Source organism: Nylanderia fulva, unplaced genomic scaffold (genome assembly GCF_048542155.1).
Source record: "Nylanderia fulva isolate GAGA-0341 unplaced genomic scaffold, ASM4854215v1 Scaffold1254, whole genome shotgun sequence".
Taxonomy (NCBI): Eukaryota; Metazoa; Arthropoda; class Insecta; order Hymenoptera; family Formicidae; genus Nylanderia; species Nylanderia fulva.
Window position 1 is genome coordinate 1815 of NW_028189469.1, and position 18240 is coordinate 20054.

General features: G+C 42.0%; 1 long non-coding RNA gene across 1 annotated transcript; it reads left to right on the forward strand.

Annotated features, from left to right (window-relative positions):
- The first annotated feature begins 17124 nt into the window (after positions 1-17124).
- Positions 17125-17948, forward strand: LOC146724574 (uncharacterized). The gene is made up of 3 exons (XR_014924015.1): positions 17125-17160; positions 17224-17465; positions 17828-17948. It is a non-coding gene; the product is annotated as an uncharacterized LOC146724574 (long non-coding RNA).
- The last annotated feature ends 292 nt before the right edge of the window (positions 17949-18240 follow it).

Sequence of the window (18240 nt, forward strand, 5' to 3'; positions counted from 1 at the left end):
TAGTAATATGGAACAGGAAATCACGGAGGAGGAAGTGGCGGTTGCCATCAAGAGGATCAAGAAGAATAAGGCCCCAGGAGCCGATGGCGTAAAAGGAGAGATGCTAAAGGCTGTATGGGCAAGCAACAAGGAAGTCATAAGACAAGTGCTAAATATTTGCCTAAGAGAAAAAACATTTCCCGAGGAATGGAGGATAGCTTCACTGCGCATAATATTAAAGGATAGCAAGAAGGACAGAAGCTTATTAAACTCATACAGACCTATTGCACTCTTACCAGTGTTTGCGAAGATCTTTGAGAGAATTTTGATTGGTAGAATCACTAGATGTTACAAGGAGACGGGCCTGGAGTGCAAGAATCAGTTTGGCTTTAAACCAGGGTGCTCCACAGAGGACGCTCTAATTGCCTTCAGAAACGGTCTGAACACTGACAAGAGATACGTAGTGGCCCTCTTTGTGGACATCGAAGGGGCCTTTGATAACCTTTGGTGGCCCGCTATTAAGAAAAGGCTGATCATGGCAAAATGTAATAGCACTTTAATCAGAATTATCGACAAGTACTTTAGTAAAAGAAAAGTAGTGGTAAAATCTAATTTCAAGGAGGCCCATAAATATATGCAGAAGGGTTGCCCGCAAGGGTCAATCATAGGCCCAGCAATGTGGAATTTCTGCATGGATGCGTTACTGCAAGAGCTTACAACGATAAGCGATACAGAGACAATAGCGTACGCGGATGACCTAGCGACTTTAATACGAGGGAACTCGAGGCAAGAACTGGAAAGAACTGGCGCACGTGTCTTAAAAACTATCAATGAATGGTGTGTGATACATAAATTGAAAGTATCGGCGACAAAAACTACGGCACTTATGATGAAGGGCAAATTTGACAAAGAAAGGATGCCCAGGCTAAAAATCGAGCGGCAAAACATAAAATATGCTTCCGAAGTAAGATACCTTGGTGTCTTAATTGACAGCAAATTAAGCTTCATAGCACACGCAAGATACCTAAGAGACAAACTAGTCAAATTTATGATGCAAATCAGAAGAGTCGCAAGGGACGAGTGGGGGCTCAAAAAACATGACCTGAGAATACTATACAAGGCAGTAGCAACCCCAATTACTACGTATGCGGCTGCGTTCTGGTTTGACAAGGTGTCACATGTATTAGTCAAAAGACACATTTTGGCGGCTCAGCGAGCGCTGCTCATAGTGCTCACGAAAGCATGTAAAACGACGTCGACTAGCGCCATGCAAGTAATAAGCGGAATAATGCCTTTAGACTTGGAAATTATCCAACAAGGAGTGAGTAATAAAATGAAAAGAAACTTGGACGTAGAATGGAATAACTATAGATATGAAGCGAAAGAAAACGTAAACGATAGAAATGTGGCCGCGAACGGACTTGGATGAATTTCTCGCTCGCCCGGCGAAAGCAACACGCCGCGAACGGACTTGGAAGAATTTCTCGCTCGCCCGGCAAAAGCAACACGCCGCGAGCGAACTTGGAAGAATTTGTCGCTCGCCCGGCGAAAGCAACACGCCGCGAACGGACTTGGATGAATTTTTCGCTCGCCCGGCGAAAGCAACACGCCGCGAACGGACTTGGAAGAATTTCTCGCTCGCCCGGCGAAAGCAACACGCCGCGAGCGAACTTGGAAGAATTTGTCGCTCGCCCGGCGAAAGCAACACGCCGCGAGCGAAATTGGAAAAAGCGGCTTGTGCGGCCGGAGGTGTCGCCCGCCAACGAAAGCAACACGCCGCGATCGGACTTGGGGTACGGGCGGCGCGTGCCGCCGGAGGTGTCGCCCGCCAACGAAAGCAACACGCCGCGAACGGACTTGGAAGAATTTCTCGCTCGCCCGGCGAAAGCAACACGCCGCGAACGGACTTGGAAGAATTTGTCGCTCGCCCGGCGAAAGCAACACGCCGCGAGCGAACTTGGAAAAAGCGGCCTGTGCGGCCGGAGGTGTCGCCCGCCTACGAAAGAACACGCCGCGATCGGACTTGTGGTACGGGCGGCGCGTGCCGCCGGAGGTGTCGCCCGCCAACGAAAGCAACACGCCGCGATCGGACTTGGAGGAATTTCTCGCTCGCCCGGCGATAGCAACACGCCGCGAACGGACTTGAAAGAATTTCTCGCTCGCCCGGCGAAAGCAACACGCCGCGAGCGAACTTGGAAGAATTTGTCGCTCGCCCGGCGAAAGCAACACGCCGCGAACTGACTTGGAAGAATTTGTCGCTCGCCCGGCGAAAGCAACACGCCGCGAGCGAACTTGGAAAAAGCGGCCTGTGCGGCCGGAGGTGTCGCCCGCCTACGAAAGAACACGCCGCGATCGGACTTGTGGTACGGGCGGCGCGTGCCGCCGGAGGTGTCGCCCGCCAACGAAAGCAACACGCCGCGATCGGACTTGAAAGAATTTCTCGCTCGCCCGGCGAAAGCAACACGCCGCGAGCGAACTTGGAAGAATTTGTCGCTCGCCCGGCGAAAGCAACACGCCGCGAGCGAACTTGGAAAAAGCGGCTTGTGCGGCCGGAGGTGTCGCCCGCCAACGAAAGCAACACGCCGCGATCGGACTTGGGTTACGGGCGGCGCGTGCCGCCGGAGGTGTCGCCCGCCAACTAATGCAACACGCCGCGATCGGACTTGGGTTACGAGCGGCGCGTGCCGCCGGAGGTGTCGCCTGCCAACGAAAGCAACACGCCGCGATCGTACTTGGGTTACGGGCGGCGCGTGCCGCCGGAGGTGTCGCCCGCTAATCAAGGCAACACGCCGCTATCGGGCCTGGAAAAATTTCTTGCTCGCCGGCGAGAGCAACGCGCCGCGAGCGAACTTGCGCCTGTTCCCGAGTTCTCGCTTGTACCGCTAACGAGCGAGCTAAATGAGATTAATTAAATGAGGACGCATCGGAAAGTTTATTCGTGCAAACACTCCGGCTTCGCTTATCGGCATCCTGCCTGCATTCGTCCACGTATCGGTCGTAGAATCTCGAAGATTGTGCATCCGACGAGTGGTAGCCGGGAATTAGCAGATATCGTAATAATCGTGTCGCGCGGTCGTGCGGAGCGTCGAAAAGTACGAAACCTTTGTCCGAAACGTATTTCCGTATCGTAGCATTATCTCCTCGTAGCGGCGCTACTCGCCGTCAAGTGCCCCGGAGGTACCGCCGGCGGGCGACGGACTTGGTAAAATCATTCGGTCGTCCGGAGGTGTCGCCCGTCCCGGAGGTGCCGTCCGTCCCCAAGTTGACGCCGGCCGTTATGTGGTGCCGCACGTATAATCACGCCCGTAACGAGCCGTCTCGGTTGACGCGCGCGTGATTTCGCATCGGGCGAGTGTTCCGTACCGTAATCGCGGTCACCGCAGCTTGCGTGTTGCGTATCATCCGTAATAATTCGAAATATATGTCTCCGACACGTGGGTTTGAGAGACACGTTTCGAGTTAGTAATCGGACAGCGCCCTCATGTCGAGCGAGCGCCGAATAGTAAGTAACTTTCGTCCGAAACGTTTTTACGTAGCTCTCCTTGTTGCGGCGCCGTAAATCGTCGTTAAGTGTTCCGGAGGTACCGCCGGCGGTCGTCTGACTTCGAGAGATCATTCGGTCGTCCGGAGGTGCCGCCCGTCCCGGAGGTGTCGCCGGTCGACCGTGGTTCCCGGAGGTGTCGCCCGGCCCGGAGGTGTCGCCGGTCGGCCGTGGTTCCCGGAGGTGTCGCCCGGCCCGGAGGTGCCGCCCGGCCCGGAGGTGCCGCCCGGCCCGGAGGTGCCGCCGGTCGGCCGTGGTTCCCGGAGGTGTCGCCCGGCCCGGAGGTGCCGCCGGTCGGCCGTGGATCCCGGAGGTGTCGCCCGGCCCGGAGGTGCCGCCCGACCCGGAGGTGCCGCCCGGCCCGGAGGTGCCGCCAGGCCCGGAGGTACCGTCGGTGCTTATACCTTATTGTCCCGGCATTTCGTTTGTTTCCTTCTTAATTAATGCTAATTATCGTTGTTTGACATTCGCCATACGGCTATCGTGGTAATATTTTATCGTACAATAGGACTTTTCGATCGTTCGCTCTCCGCGACAATGTCTCGATTGAACGCGCCTTTCGGCGCTCGCGCTCGCATACGGCCGTGCGTAGGACCGTGCGTCGCCGACCGCCTGGCCGGCCGGTTGGGTACTATAAGAGATACGTCGCGCTCGGCGCGTCGAACGAGTCGAGCGAGTCCGGACGAGTCGTAAACGTACTTTCTCGAGTCTCTCGCCACTCCGGCGTGTTTCGACCGCTCTCCGTACCGTCGCCGACCGCTTGGCCGGTCGGTTGGGTACTATAAGAGGGTAGGAGAGATTAATATTGTACGTGACGCGCTCTCGACGTTGACAAACGAAGAATCGCCCGTACGGGTCGAGAACGGATTTTGTCGAGTCGCGACTCTGACACGGAGAGAACATTTATATAAAATGTTTGATTTGGAAACTACGAATATATAAAATAATATACGATCGTCGCAGAACGCGCCGCCGCCAAGTCTTCTCATGCTTGGAGGTTGCGTGTCTCGCGAGAACGTACGTTCGACTCTCGCGTCGTCTCGTATTCCTCTTCGCCGGGGATTACGGTGCGGCTCTTCTCGTTCGTCGCCGAACGCGCGCAAAATTAACGCACACTTATTTATTACGAGCACAGCATTGCCACGAGTCGGTGTCGCAAGACCGAATGGCTCTTATGTGGCGCGCACGCTTCTAGTGTGTTGGCCGCGCGGTTCCCTCTCGTTTCGTACGCAGCAGCGGAATCGTCGCGCTTACCGAGCATCTACTCCACGGATACGAGTTTGCGGGAAGAGTTGCTTCTTCCCGCTCGCTTTGTACGCCGTAGCGAAATCTTATTGCTGGTCGTGTGCGGTTAAACGCGTACGAACCAGACAGAACAGTCCTCGACGTCTAAGCATCGCCATCGTCGATCTAGCGTCAGGGTGAATCGCGCGGTCTCTCGAGACCGCGCATCATAACATTTGGGAGAATAAGAACACGAGTATTTTGATCTTGTGGATTTTTGAACGGAGAGGAGGAGGAAGAAGAGGAGAGGCGGCGGCGTCGGGGGTTTACTCTCGCCTCCGTCGTTCTCTCGTACGCTTTACATAATAGCGTTAAACACAGCAGAGTGTCGCCGACCGGCTGAGCAAGACCGGCGGCAAATAAAATGGCACATACGAGCGTGTCGCGCGCGCGTCGGTGTTTCGGCATCGAACGCGCGCGCGCGCGAAAAAGAGCTAGCGACGAGTCTTCGGGCTCGCTCGCGAGTTACTCCCTTGCGAGTAACCGAACACGATGCTCCCTGGTTGATCCTGCCAGTAGTCATATGCTTGTCTGAAAGATTATAAATGTATTTTATTTAATTACATTTTTATTTTTTAAATAATACATATATACGTTCCAAAAAATATAAGCCATATTATTATATATGTACGTGTGTGTGGGTGTATAACTATCATTTAATACACATTCACGTTAAATCACATCATTTAATCATATTTAATAACTATATCACTAACATATATAATTAATACTTATAATAAATCATTTTTAAAGTAATTTTTTTTAAATTCTAGTTATCACTTTATCAGAATTATGAAAAAAAATTGATACAATTGTTAGAAAACTTAAATGTGCATAACTTTTTAATATATAGGCATTAATAAAATAAACATAGTGATTGTTAATTTTTTATGCTACAGCTACGCATACAAAGTACTAAAATACTTAGAACTTTAAATTACTGTAGGATTTGATTTTCTATATCCCGGGTGTATAGGATGAAATAATCGAGGAATATACGTATGAATATAGATATATTTTAGAACAGTAAACAAGACACGTTATCACCGGTCCGTACAATGTCTCTCCGCTCTCGTCTACGCATACACTCACACTGCCTGTTCCTCTCTTCGCTCGCTCCCCTCCCCGCCTCGCTCGCCATCCATCTATCTCTCTCGTGATCGGTACCTCGCGATCGTCTCGCGCTTAACGCTCCCTAGTTTACGCGCGCAATCCAACAAAAGAAACAAGATGTATATAACCAACTTAACACAATATATATATATAGCTAACTTAATCCTACACTCGGCCATTCGACTGACATCTGACCTCAGATGTCGTTTGTGTGATCTCCGTTGCTTGGTGGATCTTCGCGTGGTTCGGCCCATGGCTTCATATGATCTGCAGCTTGTGAGGTTTTCTTTGGACCTTCTCCTTGGCCTATTTTTTCTACAATGTAGCGATCGTTGCGCAAAGTGCGTTTGACTGGTAAGGCCCCAAATATTTTGCACAGAGTTTCAAGCCTGGTCCTCCCTGAGTCCTTTGAATAGCTACTAGATCGCCTTCGCCATAAATATTTGGTTTTCTTCCGCTTCCGATTATAAGTTTGTTTATTTTCGGCTTGCATCTTCAAAATCGCATCACGTGCTTCTTCTCGTATTTGATCACGTTTTTCTTGAAAGGAATTGACATTTTCCGCTTCCAAAATTTCTTTTATTTGTGGATCTTCCTTCAGCCTCATTCGTGTTCCGAATAGAAGATCGAACGGCGTCTTTCCTGTGCTTCGGCTTGGCATTTGATTTAGATATTGTTGAGCACGTGTAACAAATTTTATACCACTGCGTCGAGTGAGGTATAGACAGCTTGGTTAACATGGAATTAACGTGCGGTTTAGGCGTTCGATTTGTCCATTGCCCCTTGGTACGCCAGTAACGATGGCGATGTGCTCAATACTTCGTCCTTACAATAAGATTCAAAATCATGGGATGTGAAGGCTGTCCCCTGGTCGGATACTATTCGTCTGGGATTTCCAAAGATGGCGGACTGCTCCATTAGATGATTTAGAACTTCTGTTGTCGTGGTACTCTTCGTTGGGTAGAGCCATACGAACTTTGTAAAAGCGTCTATCACTGCAAGTATGTACTGATATTTCTTCTGCGTGGACGGCATCGGGTCCTAGGTGATCTATGTGGTAGGTATCTAGCGGGGCTTCCTTATCAATTTGGTGGAGCCACCCTTCTTGTTTGCCGGTTTTCTTCATAGCCATAATGCACGTAAGGCAGTTCCGAATTACTTGTCGACCTTTGAATGCATATTCTTCATCCAATAATCAGATTTAAACAGTTGCTCTGTCTTTGCAGTTCCGAAATGACCGCGCTCGTGAACATGACGAATTACAGAGATCTGCATCAACTTGGGTACAACGATGGGAGTATCGTCATCATTCTTTTTTGCATAGCAGTCCATTTATCATCACAAATTCGTCTGTTTTCTGTTTTTCCACTTGTTTTCTGATACTTTTCAGTTCTTCATCTTCCAGTTGATTATGACGGAGTCTTGCCAGCATGCTGTCTTCGCATTCTTCTATTATCATTGATGTTGGCAACGGATATCGGCTCAATGCATCTACGTGCCGCATATTTTTTCCAGGGCGATTGTATAATTGTATATCTGAAAATCTTCAAGGAAAACGCCCATCTTGCGACTTGCGCACAGATGTCCCTTTTCTTCATCGTCTGTGTGAACGCCTTGCAATCAGTTACAATGGTAAATGAGATTCCGATAAGATATACTCTGAACTTCTTTAATGCTTTAACAACGGCTAATACTTCTAATTTATAACTATCGTACTTTGATTCGGTCCGGTGTGGTCCTGCCACTCGCATAATATACCGGGTGGAACATACGATCTTCGCTGTCACGCTGCATTAATATCGCGCCGAAACCAAGAGCAGATGCGTCGGTGTGTAATTCTGTCTCTGCTGTGGGACAATATAAATGTAGGACAGGCCCTACTACTCAGAGCTTCTTTCAACTGATCAAACGCGTGCTCCTGTTCTTCTCTGAATTTAAATTCTACCCCGCCTTTCAACAAATCGGTGAGAGGTCGCGCTATATACGAGTATTGCGGTATGTATTTCCGATAGAACCCTGTAAGTCCCAAAAAACTTTGTAAAGAACGCACATTTGTCGGCTTCGGAAAATGTTTTATGGCATTAGTTTTCTCTTCGGCGGGTGAAACTTACCGTCTTCTATCACGTGCCCTAAATAATTACTTTCGGAATCTAATAATTGACATTTTTCCAATTTACTGGACAATCCGTGCTCGGCCGCCGTCTTTAATACCATCTTAAGCCGCGCTAGTCCACCCCGTACATCAAGCGAAGGCACGATTAAATCGTCCATATAGATTGCACCTATCCCTTCTTTCGTTAATCACGGAAAACAGCATTCACATATTTTTGAAAATACGCCGGAGACGTACAAAGGCCAAATGGCATTTTTAAAAACTCATAGTGTCCATTAGGGACAACGAATGCGGTTGTATTGCGACTATTTTCCTCGATTGCCACGTGAAAAAAACCGTTTTTTAGATCTAAAGTACTATAATCTTTGCGCCTTGTAACAAGTCAAGTTATCCTCAATCAACGGCAAAGGATATCGGTTCTTAACTATTTTTTCATTTAGTTTCCGGTAGTCTACGCAGATTCTTACCCTGCCGTCCTTTTTTCGCACAAGTACGATCGGGCTCGCGTAATCTGAACACGACGGCTGTATAACTTCTTCGTCTAGCCACATACGAATTTGCGAATCTACCTCGGCTTTTTCTGCTGCGGATAATCTGCGCGCGTTTTGTGTAACCGGTATATCGTCCTTTTACTACTATCGACATTTTAATGCCTACTTCCCTTCTTTTTTCGGCCTCATAATTTCCATTAATTGCTCGACTTCTTTTCTAATCCCTTCGTCTTTAATATGTGACAATTCTAATTTATCGTCTTGTACAATATCAATTTTATAACTTCCGATACTTCCGCGACATCCTCTACGACCTTAGAAACGCTTACTACGGCCTTTTTTAATACACACTTCAACAGTATTCAGAAAATCAGATCCTACAAGTTATACCGTGTGGCAGTGTTCCGTCACGCACAAGATGTACGGTAATATCGTAAACTTCCGCGTCAATACCGATTTTCAAGTGCATGTCTCCTAACGTTACGATCTCGCCCGAACCTGCCCCGCGGAATCTTATCGTACGGTTACTCAAAGTCGGCGAACCAATTTTTTATACGTTCTTCGGAAATTAAACTAATATCACTGCCGGAATCGATTATCGCATTCAGCTTTGTATTATTGATAACAACGTCTTTTCGGCATTTTCCGGAGTTGTACTGTACCACGTTACAACTCTTTTTTTTCTCTACGCTTGCACTTTCCGGACATTCGACGCTATGTGGCCGTATTTATTGCATGCAAAACATTCGCGCCTTGTCCTTTCGAGGGACACGCGGCACTCAAATGACTGTTGTCGCCGCAATTATAACAACGCTTCACTTCCCTTTTTTCCACGTTCGCGACCGGTTTCTTTTTGTTATCGTATGCTTTTGACTTCGACTTACCGAACATTTCCACATAAACATCGAATTTGTCCTTTAACTCACGCATGTTTTTTGCACCGTATAAAACAGATTTGCGATATCCCTCGTCGTCGACGCCGTCGATAATATATTGGATGGTCGCTTTTGTTTCGACATCGGCTCGTGCGGCTATTTCCATCATCTTGTAGCAATATTCGTTGATAGGATTCATCTGTCCTTTTCTTTCTTCGTTGCAGCTCCTTGTGCCACGCTCGACTGTCTACCTTCAGTGCGAATTCTTGCTTTAAGGCGACCTTCATTGTTTTCACGTCTTCCCGCAGTCGTCCGTTTTCATAAACAAACGAGCGGATCCTCGTAACAGTCTTTTCGCGTAAATGGTTTTTTTGCATTGCATTCCATTCGCACAGCTTAGCCAGATCTTCAAATTCTTTGATCCACGATTTTATATTTTTCCCGTCGTCTCCACTGAAAGTATCAATTGACTCTTCGACGTCTTTAAAGTATGTACAAACTTCGTTCGTCCTCGTGCTTCGTCTTCCTCGGCGCCATTATTGTTGTTGCCTCGTTCGTCGTCACTCTCGTCGCTGGATACGTCGTCATTGCTGCTTTCGTCTTGTTGATTTTCCAGGACCAGAGCCGCCTTTAATCGTGTTACCAGATCGATCTTGTTGCCCGCTACCTTGAGCTTGCGTTTTTTAAGCTCTTCTTTTAACTGGACTATCGTCCATATTGTCGGTCTGTAGCACGTCGTTTACGTCGTCATTTCGTTCTGCGTCGTTGTTCTCTGCCATGTCTCCTTCAACTTCTTTTGTCTTGATTTCTCGTTCGCCTCGATCCCGGACGAGCCCCCAATTGTAGGATTGATTTTCTATATCCCGGTGTATAGGATGAAAATGATCGAGGAATATACGTATGAATATAGATATATTTTAGAACAGTAAACAAGACACGTTATCACCGGTCCGTACAATGTCTCTCCGCTCTCGTCTACGCATACACTCACACTGCCTGTTCCTCTCTTCGCTCGCTCCCCTCCCCGCCTCGCTCGCCATCCATCTATCTCTCTCGTGATCGGTACCTCGCGATCGTCTCGCGCTTAACGCTCCCTAGTTTACGCGCGCAATCCAACAAAGAAACAAGATGTATATAACCAACTTAACACAATATATATATATAGCTAACTTAATCCTACATTACTTTAATATTCAACTGTATATATTATTATAACTTTTCTCGTTTTATACTATATTTAAAAAATAATATTTGTTTTGTATATTTTCTCCTTTGGGTTTTATCGGAGCTATCGCCTAGTTCTCTCTTGTGGACTGCGTCGATAGGCAAGGATAGATAGCAGGAACTAGTCTCTTTATTCTAAGTAAGAATACGTAATTTTTATTCTTCGGATCACAAATGTTCTTCTCGGGTTTACCGGACGGCTCGTCGTACCAGACTCGCCCTCCGTGCCGCATCGCTCCTTTTTAAAGACGCGGAAACTCTCTCCTAATTCGGCGCTTCACCCTTGTGGACGCAATAACAAACTGTCGATGTACACAATTACAGAGAGCTCTCAGTAGCGTATATCGAAGGCGCGCGGGGATCACGGAAATTTAATTTTTTCCCAAACATACCCTCGGGTTGAATCGCCAAGGGATTCAAATGACAGTCAGGGGTAAATCCTTACACATTGAACTGCAATCATTGGAGACAACCTGCAGAATTTAGATTACGCTGAACCGTCCGGACTTACCGGCAATTTACAGAGTTTAACAATAGGTCTTACAAAAGTAGAAGACGCGGTCTTGACCTGAGCAACTCGCACCAGGCCATCCTTGTCAGGCTTACATTCGATGATTCTCGCAAGTTCCCATCTGCAGGGAGGTAAATTAGGATTTTTTTATTAAAACAATATCGTTTATGCGAAATTCATCAGATCGATTCTGCCATTTAAAACGCTGCTGCAAGGTGTTCAAGTAGTCAAGACTCCACAATTTCCAAAATTGCTCGTATTTCGCACGCATTAATTGCCATCGATCGAGTCGTGACTCGGAGATATGTAAGACGCTCGGACTCGGAATCGATTTAATGGCGCTACCAATTAAAAAATGCCCTGGTGTGAGCGCATTGCAAGAATTTACATCGTCATGAAGTGCGGCGATCGGGCGCGAATTCAAACATGCTTCGATGTTACATAAAAGCGTGGTGAACTCTTCGACCGTAGGTGTGCAGGAACCAAGTATACGTCGCAAGTGGTGCTTGACACTCTTAACACCTGCCTCCCACATGCCCCCAAAATGAGGGGCAGAAGGCGGAATGAAATGCCATTGAACTGGCTTTGACGCGAACTTCGCCTGCAGATCTACGTCGGATTGAGTCTGTCGGATCGCTGTAACAAGTTCGCGATCCGCGCCTTGATAGGTAGTCGCGTTGTCGGAATAAAGATCGGATGGAATGCCACGACGCGCTACGAACCGTTCGAAAGATGCGAGAAACGCAGCCGTGGAATAATCATGAACGAGCTCTAAGTGTATAGCTCGTGTAGCGAGACAAACAAATAGCGAGATGTATGTTTTGTGCGACTTACGTCCGCGGCCGGAAGCGTCTCGAATTGCGAAGGGGCCGGCGTAATCAAGTCCCGTATGGCAAAATGGACGGGACGGAATTACTCTAAATGTAGGAAGGTCGGCCATAAATTGTACGCCGGTTATGGCGCGATGCCGAGTACAGTGTCACGCAATTGCGGATACAACCTTTTACCATGCTTCGCGCCCCCAGAATCCAATATTGTTCTCGCAACGTGCGAAGCATTAACTGTACACCGCCGTGAAGTGTATCCTTATGAATTTGATCGATAATGAGCTTAGAAAGGTAATGCTTGGAAGTAGAAATCGGAAATTTACAATCATATGAAAGGTCAGACAGTTGAAGTCGACCACCCACGCGTAGGATACCGGAGGGATCCAGGAACGGTTCGAGAGAATGGATGGAGCATCGAACTGGTAACCTCGACTTGGCTTTGAAAGCGACGATTTCTTTTGAAAAGTATTATCTTTTGAAAAGTATATATATTCCGTTGCATCTGTTTAATCCAGAATCTGTGCGCGGTTTTTATTTCATCGACTTGCAAAATAGAGAGACCTTGAGCAACATCTGGGACTCTCGTTCGAAACTTGAACCGAAGGACGTATGCGGTGACCCGTAGTAAGCGTGGCCACGTGGAGATATGATTGAAGGTTTCAAAAAGTTCCGCTCGATTTGAATGATGCGAGTGGGACTGCATTTGACGCTTTCAATTCGGAATCATCTTCGGTTGCAACTTATCGTAGATTGAACTGGCCAATTATCCTCGTTAAATTTCAGCCATGCCGGGGCCGTTCCACCAGGAACTGGAAGGCGTTAGCTGAGCTGGATTTATGCCGCGCGATGCGCAATCTGCGGGATTATCTTCTGTTGGCACATGCAGCCATGTCGCCGTAGGAAGCTTCGCTTCGTTTGAATAGAAGACACTCTGTTAGCTACAAATACTTTTAAATCTAATGGAGCCTTTTGCAACCATGCTAATACGATTGTCGAGTCACTCCAGCAAAACACAGGAATGTTTGCAATTTCATCGCGTCAATAGTAAACAAAATACAGCCGTGCTAGCAGCTGAGCCGCACAGAGCTCGAGTCGTGGAATCGAATCGTTTTAATCGGAGCAACCTTGGTTTTTGATAGAAGAAGTCGAACATGACTATCGCCAGAATTCGTGACAATTTTTTGTAATAGACTACCGCTGCATAGGCTTTAGATAAAGCGTCGCAAAAGCCGTTGTAAATGCAAGCAACTGAATGTTACGCTCGAAGCCCTAACCAACGAGGAACTTGCAGAGTCGTCAATGTAACATCTTTTCGCAAAAGCATTCCATTCGGTTGTTATTTCCGCAGGAAGAATATCATCCCATCCGTAGGAAACTTTCCACAGTTTTTGCAGTAGAATTTTGAGAGGAGATATCGTGATCGGAGACACCCATCGAGGGGATCGAATATTTTCGCTATCGTCGAAAGGATTTGTCGTTTCGAAATGTCGGTAGATGGTGGACGGAATTTTATTTCAAAGGAAAAATTATCATCGCAAGGTGTCCAATGAATACCGAGTATTTTAATTGTTCACCTTCTTGGAAAGGCTTGGAACTTGCTAGACCGTGATTCGCAGGATTTATATCTTGTAGAAATTTCAAAATCGTGCTGGCCCATTTTCTGAGATGAATGCCTTGAGCTTCGTCCCACCAATTACCGATTTTAAAAAAATAACTCGATACAGTTACATTACTTAAACGTACGCAGTCGTTATTTCAGTTACTTTAAAAATAATCTACATTGTTTTAAATATAAGGAGCTTACATTTTATGCACAATTACAGTCAAGTATTAAAAAAATTCTTGAATGAATATTGATCGATTTGCTTGCGACTTTGCAATTACATCAATGATGAATGATCAACAGTAAAATAGTTATAGTAGTTACTAAAGGTAATCGCAAAGTCGCAAGCAAATCGATCAATTATTATCTTTTAAGAATTTTTTAAATATGTGACTGTGATTGGTCGATCTTAATTATGTGTTATATTATTTATGTACACAAAAGAAATTTTAGGTAAAAGTTAAATCATATGAAGATCCATATGCTACTGTTATCAAAATTTAATTTAATAATATAACGGCTACCATACTTAAACAATACTTTTAGCGCATGTTTCCAAAAAAAAGTAACTAATAAAGTAACTATTAAAATAGTTACTAGTACTAAAAAAATGTAACTAAGTTACAGTTACAGTTACAGATGGAAAAAAGTAACGAAGTTAAGTTATAGTTACCGAAAAAAAGTAACTGTAACTGTAACTTCGTTACAAGTAACTCGTTAACTTCCCAACCCTGGTATACATATATTAATAACATATATATGTATATGTATATACGTCTTTAGCATATATTAATGTAGTATAGTAAATTCATTTTTATAATTTTCACTTAGCCCATTCACATTGCCCAATCGTTGAATCTGTTTAATATGACAATTATTGCATGTACATTATATACATATATTTCATACATGTATATCGATATGTTCAGCTAGCCACATGTCATTCGAATATCGAGCCACGTAATATGTTTATAGATTTCTATTGAAGCGTATTGCAGTAAAAAAATTAGTCTATACTTTGATTTATATTTTATTTTATTTACTAATGTGTTAAAATAACAATACAAAAACAGCGCTAAGTATTTTTTGTACATTACATTTTTTTTACTTTTATTTTTACTTTTATTTTTTAATTTAAATTAAAAATTTTTATTTAACTTTAAATTTTTTTATTTCCTAAATTTAATTCTTTGTGCCTTATATTACCTTTTTTGAATATACGTTTATATATATTTGAATTAAATAATTATTTAGAGATAAATAATTTATTTTTTATATATATCTATTTATCTAAATATTTTATAAAAATATATAATAACTTTACAATGTAGTATATACATTCCAGTTTAAATTAATTACATAATTATTCATGTTATTTAAATATAAAGATGAATAAATATATATATATATATATTTTACTGAATTTATTTTGTTATTGTATATATTATAAACGTTTTAAAATAAAGCAATAATTATACATTTGTATCATTATAAGAAATTTATCTAAATATTATATATTATGTTGTCACTTACTTAGTGCAATTTGATTTGACTACTTTTTGATGCTAATATTTTAACCTTTTTTCTCGTATTATCAATATAATTATTTAGCGCAATTTTTTGATTTCACTACTTTTTGATGCTAATATTTTAATTTTTTTCTAGTATTATTAACAAAAATAAAATATAATTTATAAATATAATTTTTGAGAAAATATTTTTGATAATGATTAATTTTTGCAAAGAATTATTTTGGCTATAAACATAATTTTTGAGAAGATTATATTTTTTATTATTATAAAGAACTATTTTTGCTGACGAAAGATATAACTTAGCGCTTTTTTTTTACATCTGTGATGTCTTTTTTTGTGGGATCATATTATAACATTATAATAATGTTTATTAATTGAAAATTAAATGGTTTATATGCTTTGCAGACTTGGTCAGTGATTGAATTTATCAATATAGAAGGCCAATCAAACGCTGTAGAAGTTGTACCAACCTCATGGATGACATTTACAAATGATCAAATAATGTGTAAATGGCCGGAAAAAAATGTTAGGAAATATATATTACGGAAAGAACCCCCAAAAGACAATTGGCAAAAATACATAGTGCAACTAATATTTCAAAGTAGTAAGTATTGTCATAAAAATATTGATACTATATAATAAGATAATATCTTAATTAAACATGTTTTATATTAAAAAAATGACTTTTTCGTATTTAATATATCAAATCATAACTTCCCAATATTTATGAATACGGTTATGGAAAAGACTTATATAAATCATGTAATACAAATGTATGTATATATATAGACAATTAATAAAATAATTTGTAATTACAGATTCATATAAGGAAGCTATAGATGTTGTACATAAAAAAATTCGAACCGATACATCAGATACATCATGTTCGCAATTAGGCCGAGGGAAAAGAAAAAAGAAAACATTCCAACCAGTTACAGCAAACAACTTAAATGATGACGATTCAAATCCGCGAATGACACCATCTCCGTTAATGACTGTCATGGATTTGCATTTAGAAAATGAACAGTTGACAAATGGTATAACAATAAATAAATATATATATTATTTTTATAAATCTTTAACATTATTTTTTTACTCAGAAATAAATATTTTTATCGGCTCTCAATATAAATAATATAAGTATGCTGTCGTCTAAGCTGGGCAATAGAGCCAAGGAAACGAAACGAAAAATTAATTAAACGGAACTGTATCTCAATTTGAGATCCCAAAGTTCCACATATAAATTAATTTCGAAACTTACATATGGAGAAATAAGCGAGAAAAATATAGGCATACTTATATTATTTATATTGAGAGCCGATAAAAATATTTATTTCTGAGTTTATTCACGCCTTGGGCTAATCACGGCGGTATTTACTAACATCTACTAAAAAGGCAAATGAAAAATATAGGATCGAAAGGGTCTGAATAGCTTAGTTGGTAAGAGCAGTCGCCCGGAAAGTGAAAGACGCGGGTTCGATTCCCGCTTCAGCGACTTTTCGGACCTATATTTTTCTCGCTTATTTCTCCATATGTAAGTTTCGAAATTAATTTATATGTGGAACTTTGGGATCTCAAATTGAGATACAGTTCCGTTTAATTAATTTTTCGTTTCGTTTCCTTGGCTCTATTGCCCAGCTTAGACGACAGCATACTTATATTATTTTTTTAACTTGCAAATAAAGTAATGCTTAATAGTGTAATTTTTTATACATTTAGATTTGATTAATGATGATAACCAAAACTTGGACAAGGATATCGAAAATATGGATGAAACAGCAATAAACGTGAGTCAAAATAAAAAGAATAATATTGCCTCTGAAGACCATGTAACTTCTGATGAAGGTATAAACAAATAATTTTTGGTACAATAAGGTATTAAACAATACAAGTCGATTTTAAGTAATCCCGCTTAATATATATATAGTGTCTATTAATTTATTAATTTAATATTAAATAAATACAATAATGATACTAAAAATTTCCATTATTTAGATCCTAAAGATGCTGTTAATCCAGTAAATAATATGATACCAACCGATATCATTTTTGAAAATTTTCCAGCAGGTAATCATTCATATTTATTGTTCTTTTATTTATAGTAATATAATTTGTAAATTTATATTTCAGATAGTCAGAATATTGTTTCAATCCTGCAAAACACGATTGCGATTAAAAAATTATTGGAACAACAAAATGCATTTTTAAAGCAATTAGAGCGTACAAATAATTCGCTTCCACTGCTCTCAGCATCTGGTTCAAGCTGTAGTAGTACTTTTTCTCTTATTCCGAACAAACCTTTCAACAAATTTACAAAATTACTTGATTTCGACATCGCATTAAAAACTAATGAGGAAGGACAAAAACAAATGGTAAAAATAGTCTACATTTCTTATTTCTTGTTTTTTGAATATTTGAGACAAAATTCAAGGTTCGAGCTGGTAAAATAATGTAAATGGTTAGAAAGAAATTGCTTTCAAAAGCAATTTTGATTGTTCAAGCTTGATTAAACTAGGATTATTTTATAACATTCATTATAATTTCATTGTACCATTGTTGAATATGCCAAAACTACTGATATCTATTTTTAAAAAATATATATTTAACCCTTTTTCCTTCTGACTAACTGACTTTAATTGAAATTAAAATAGACAAAAAGGATGCTCAATATTTACCAGAAAAGGCTCGAACAATTGTATATATATATATATATGTATTTACATTTTTTTCGTAGGAAACATTTGTCTATTTATTAGGAGGCACTTCTCCCCACGATCAAATAAAAGCTGGACTAGAAAAAATATTTACTAATAAATTGGGTACAAAATGTTCTTGGATGGGTCGCAAAGGCAACTTCGAAGTGAACACACTAATAATTATGGACATTTTAAAACGTATATAGAAATGTAAAAATATATAATTATAAAAAATTAATGCTTTTAATAGCATAATAATTGTACCGGTACTATATTAACTTTTTTTTTGTTACATTTGTAGGATCGACTAGAAAACACTTTCCATTTTTGACAGATAAACAATTTCAGAACTATGTGTCAGCTTGGTTAAGGCACTCAAAAACGCGCTACGACAGAGAACTAGTATGTTTTACGTTTTACTTGTATATTTTAGTTTTCGATATAACAACAT